The 5,949-nt window shown below is 36.9% G+C and overlaps 1 pseudogene; it reads right to left on the bottom strand.

Annotated features, from left to right (window-relative positions):
- Window positions 1-2,068: 2,068 nt before the first annotated feature.
- LOC120592807 (E3 ubiquitin-protein ligase RNF168-like) lies at window positions 2,069-3,622 on the bottom strand (annotated as a pseudogene).
- Window positions 3,623-5,949: the final 2,327 nt, after the last annotated feature.

Genomic DNA, 5,949 nt, shown 5'->3' with positions numbered 1-5,949 from the left:
AGACCGACAATGTGATGTAAAGTGGGGGTTTGGGTCACACAGTATCAGCTGACCAGAGAGGCTGGAGACTGGAGACAGATTAGTCACATAAGAAACCAATCATGACTATGTAAAGGAACCTTAATAAAAACTCTGAAATATGAGGCTCAGGTGAATTTCCCTAGTTAGCGATATTCCATTTGTTGCATATAGATACCAGGAAAATAACACATCCAAGAACTCCATGGGGAGCAGACAATGGAAGCTCTGTGTTTAGTATTTTTCCTGTATTCTGCCTTATGCACTTCGTTCCTTGACTGATTTTAACCTGTACCCTTTCCCTGTAATAAACCATACTGCAAGTTAAAAAAAAAAACTAATAGAGACATTAAATTCTATCTTAAAATGAACTTTAGTCAGGAAGACTTCTTCACAGAAATAGAATTGTTAAATAGTATAAATCCTAAATACATGACACTGGTTATGGACTATTCCAGGAAGATTGAATTACACAACTTTTAATTTGAGAAGTTCCAACAATATCTACCCTAAATGTAAAGTGAAATTGCTCTTAGAAAAATATCGGTTTGATGAGAAGATAGATTTTAGTCTACTTTAGACAAATATGGTTAGTTTCTGACTGCATTTCAGCACAATCATTGCTCTCATTAGAGAGCAATCACCTTTTTTTTGAGAAAGGGCAAACTAAATTTTTAATTAGCATCAAAATTCTACCAATAATTACCCAATCATTATTGAAGCAGATGCCGGAAGTATGCAAAGATGAACAGAATTTTAGTTACAAAATTTGGAGGAAAAAAAGTCTCAACAATGTATAAAAATATTGATAAATTTAAGCTAGAATTAGCTCTATAACACATTACTGCATTTTTGCCTTAAAAAGATGGATGACTAGACATCCGCAGAAATACTGTCAAAACTCTTGTTTGCTCAAAGTTGTTCATATTAATGAAACAAAGATTAATAGTCTCTAAGTAAAATTAAAAAAAAAATAAATCACTGCCTTTTGATTTAACTTTGAGTTATAAGATAGGGCAAAACCCAAGTATGATATTTTCTAATTCTGTCCATAAACACAAATAAAAGTCAATATCAATACAAATGATAATATAAGGTAATAAATAAATGGTTATTTATATGTCTCAGTTTCCAAAACATAGGATATCGTATAATTCTCCTATAATAAATTCCAAATTTTTTCTGGAATAACAGATTAATAGAAATGTGAATTTCCAAAATTTCAGGTGATTTTGTAACTAATTTTGATTTTGATGCCAGATACTATGGTGGAAAGTTGTAAAACTCAAATGTTTTCTGTGCCATTTAGCAAAGAAAGAACGAGGGAGAATACTCTACCAAACTATATCTGTTACTCCACCCTGGACCCAGTTTCTGACCACTCACTCAGTTCCAATGCTTCCAAATTATTACTCCACTAGCTTCACCCCGACTCTTAGCTCCTTTTGCATCAAGATTCTAGTTTTCTTTCTATCAATTAGTCCAATTTTCCAGAAACTGATTTTTCTGATTTCATGTTGATCTTAATCCACTTTAAATAAAATGAAATGCCATAAAGCTTCAAATAATCAAAAGATGGGAATTAGATTTCTTTAGTGTTATAGAAAATGCATTTCAAGTGCTCTACAAACACATGGGAAAGTAACAAGAAAACTTCAGATTTTAAACCTGGATTTCTTAACTACTTGCTATAGTATAATATTTCTTTGATTACTACAGGACAAAAAGGTGAGTAAAGCTCATAAGATATTCATTTTTTTTGAAAGATAATGGCACTTAGAATTTTATTGGAAGTTGGCCTAGGCATTTTTAAATCTATAAGGATTATCAAACTTGGCACATCATAGTTATTAAAAAAGGATTGGGTCTTTTGCTTATTACTGAGTTTGGCAGAAACATATTTGTATGTTCCTCCCTTGTAATTGACAGCCCTTTAATTAAGGACAATGAGTGAGCCCAAAGAGCAAAATTAATGAAAAATTTATTAAGATTCTATGACAAAAAAAGAAAGCTTCACAAACCAGCCTTAGTAGATTATAAAACACTCCCTTTACCCATGCATTGAGTATCTCTGAAACATCTGAAAAATATTTTTTTTGCAGTGACTTACTAATCTGTAAGGAATGAGAACCTTTAAATATATTACAATAACTTCTAGCAGAATTTGGCATCTTTCTTCCATTAACATTAATTGAACACTACAACTGGATCTTAAAAGAAAGTTACCAATTTTAATTGTTTAGCATTTCTGAGGTTTTGAATTGTCTATATCAGTTTGTTTTTTGGAGTTGCTACCTTTGGAATTCTTCTTCTGTGTACTTAGCTGTCTGTCTGGATTTGAGGATGTAGAACGTAACTGATATTCATCTGAGGATCCTTTTTGCCGGCTTGGCTTCATTTGTTCTTTATCCACCTCTTTCTGAAGCTGTAATGCTAATAACCTATCTTGTTCTTCTTGTTTACATCTTTCAAAAAGTTGATGTTCCAAATTTAACAGCTTTGAGGTAAAGGGGATTTCTGTTTCCTCTTGGTCTGAGGAAACTTTGGGGAACATTTTCCCTCTTTTTGCAAAAAAGCATTGATCCCCAACTGCTTCAAAAGAAGATTCCTGGTCGTTTCTTTTGGAAATATCTCCTTTACTTATGATTGGGTGAGATTCTTCTCTTTCTTTCCCAACTGTGTTATTTCCAATTATCGGTGACGTATCAGATATTAGGCTTCCGCTCTCTATTTTGCCACAAGGCTTAACTGCAGCTTCTCTGGAGGATAGAACTCTGACTTTGGGTCCCTCATGACTTGTAACATATAACTTCTCATCATGCTTGCTTGCTGTACCATGGGCACATAACTGAGGCATAGGTGACTCTACCGAAGACTTTTCACCTTGTTCTTCAATGTCAGGCGATATTTGAGAAGAAAGTGTTGGCATATCTTCCTCAATTTCTGTGTCTTGCTGGGTAGGGCTCTTTCCATCATTACTGTCAGTTTCCTTAAACATGAAGTTTTTCTTGCCTTGTATTTCAGACTGTGATGCTGGCTCCAATTGTGACTTGGTTGTGTTTACCTTTCTTGCCAATTCTTTATCACTTTTCAGTTTTTCTTCCATCTCTCTTCTCTTCTTTGCCTGTCTTTTTTCCTCCTCCTCTTCCTCTGTCAATAATTTCCATATGTATTCTTCACTGGCTTTGTTCTCTTCTTCCTCGTTGGCTCGTCGTTCTGCCTCCATCTTGTTCACCTCCTCTTCATATTCTCTTCTCAATTCCCCGGGTTTACTTAACAGACGAACTGGCTGAACGTCATCAACGCTTCCTTCTGATTTTTGCCCAGAGACTCTAAGCTCACATTCCTTTGGATAGTATTTTTGAATTTTCTCCCATAGTTCCATGTTGACAAGAGAATTTCTTCGGGTATGGTATCGGGTCCATGAAGAGATTCGCCGGCGACAGAAGGGACAGCATAAATTTGCCTTTTCGATAGTCGATTGGAAGCATGGGTTACACAGTGTGTGATTACAAGGCAGTGTTACGGGTTCGATCAGGATTTCCACACAGATCTCGCACTGGATTTCAGACAAAGAAGGGATGGCATCTTCAGGTACAGCCATTTTGATATTCTAATAAAGGACAGTCAACATCAACACCCAGAAGAGAAAGAGTAGTATTTCCGGCTCCTATTCAGAGAAAGACAATTAACAGATTAATGTTTAACTGTTATGCCCAGCAACGTAACACAGTTCAAAGAATGGGAGCATCACTCTTGAAGCAAAAGGTATTCTGCGGGCAAGGTAAACAGTACAACCCTGGAAGGCGATGTATTTGACCAAGTTTAGGACAAGTACTGGGTAAAAAAATAAATGAATGTTCCTGTGCGGAGACCTTGGCTGCTTCGCGCCATTAACGCAATGGTTTCGGCACGGCCTACGGTGTTTTTCGGCTCTCTGGCATAGCGGGAGGTACTCACCAAGTTCTCCTCCTCCCTCTTACCAAATGAGGGTGCTCACTTGGCTGTGGGTAGACAAGCTGGAGTCAGTCGATGCTCGCGGCCTCGAGGCCACAGCTTCTACCGGGACAGGGGGCTCCGGTGACGCAGTACTTCAGTTTTACCGTTGGTATAGAAGTCTCGCGAGGTTTCCTGGGTCTCGCGAGGTTTCCTGGGTCTCACGATATTTCCCGGGTCTCGCGAGGTTTCCTGGCTCTCTGAGCTCCCCCCACCCCCACCACATCCCGCCGCCTTCTCTCTTCTCCGTCAACCAAAAAGCTTCTACAAATCTTATCATTAAAAAAGAAGTTAGTGAGCATCATCCCAACCTATCTCCTTTCCCTTTCTTTTACTTAATCTTTTTTAATAAATGCGTTTATGTACCAGCAAGCTTATCAGACCGGAGGTGGATGAGATATGGAAAACAGAAAAAAAAAAAAAAAACAATTAATAGGGTAGATAAACTAAGATGGATTTAAGCAAGAGGAAATTGCTGAGGGTGAGATTTCAAATCAGCCGAAACCCTATTTCAGCGACAAAACTCTAATCTCTAAAATTCTAAAAAGCAAGAGGATACCATGAAGGAAGTCAAAGGTAGAGTTCATTAAGCCCAGTTATATGAATTATGGTTTGATTTGATTTGAGAGCAGAACCAGCAGTAATGCTAAATCCTGAGGTTCAAAATTACTGACCTAAGACTCTTCAGATTCTCTTGCCCTGGGAAAGAAATGGACCTAGTATTCAGAACAGGGATTAATGTCAGCGAGATTTAGCAATTGGGAACAAGGTAAATTGTTCATTTACTGAAAGAACTAATCTGAACAGAAATTCAATACTGTAAAAATGGTGGCTTTTCTTATTCTAGAGATTCATGATTGTACATGAGTTCCAGAGTAAGAATTGAATCTGAGAAAAGCCAGGGACACAGAGACTGTATACCTCTTATTGATGCAATTTCTGCTGATAGATTTTAAAACTTATCTTTCTTTCCTTATATATCAACAATAAAGAAAGAGAAAAATATATTTAAGAATTAAACATGCAACATTTCTTTTATATGCCCATCAAGTAAAAAAAAGGCTTCCGGTGCCAAAATTATCCAGACCAGGCAAACCCTCTCAACCCAACATCATAAATCATGACCCAAAATGCCAAGTTTCCTAAATTCTTTATCTTCTGTGATGTTCTGTACTGCCTTGCCCATGACTGAAGTAACTCCTGTGTTTCCCAAATCTCTTTACAAAGTCCTCCGTACATGGCTACTGCTCCACACAAGCAAACTATCCCATACAATTACTGAGACTACATGTGAGCATTACATTCATTTTCTTAACTGAAGCCTAGCTCTTCTCTGAGACCACTTCCCCTCCAGTACTCTCAAATGTTTATTTTCTTACACGTATGCAATTCATTTGACAGGATTGTGTCCTCTTTGATATTTATTGCTGTTTTCAATCATTTTGCTCTTCCAACTTCTTTTAAACAAAACAAAAAAATAAAAATGGCAACAACAAACTCCTGTTTTGTCGCTGATTATGCCATTCTATTATACCATCTTCTCCTTCTGATCACTATCACCTACAACCTCCCTGCCACTTCTTTTGTTAAACATTTTGCCATTGGGCTCATGGTATTTTTTTTTCTTCTGTTCAGAATCTCTGCCTGGATCCAGGCAACTTTCTTATGCACATGGATTATCCATTTAATACCAAGACCTTTCACTTCTTTGAATAACCTCAATATTGTTTTCTGTACTCCATGTGAGTCAGTCACTTCCACAATTCTGACTTAGACCTCACCATCATTCACAACTGTTATAACAAAAAGAAATAATTAAAGTCTTCCCTTCTCTTATTTCAACCTCTTATCTTTCCAGCTTGCTTGTTCAACTGCTTGCCTTATGGTCATACCTAAGGGTTATGAAGACTTCCAGTCTATTGATCCCTCTATTTT

Source organism: Pteropus medius, unplaced genomic scaffold, assembly GCF_902729225.1.
Source record: "Pteropus medius unplaced genomic scaffold, Ma_sr-lr_union100, whole genome shotgun sequence".
NCBI lineage: Eukaryota > Metazoa > Chordata > Mammalia > Chiroptera > Pteropodidae > Pteropus > Pteropus medius.
This window is presented reverse-complemented; position numbering and strand designations above follow the sequence as displayed.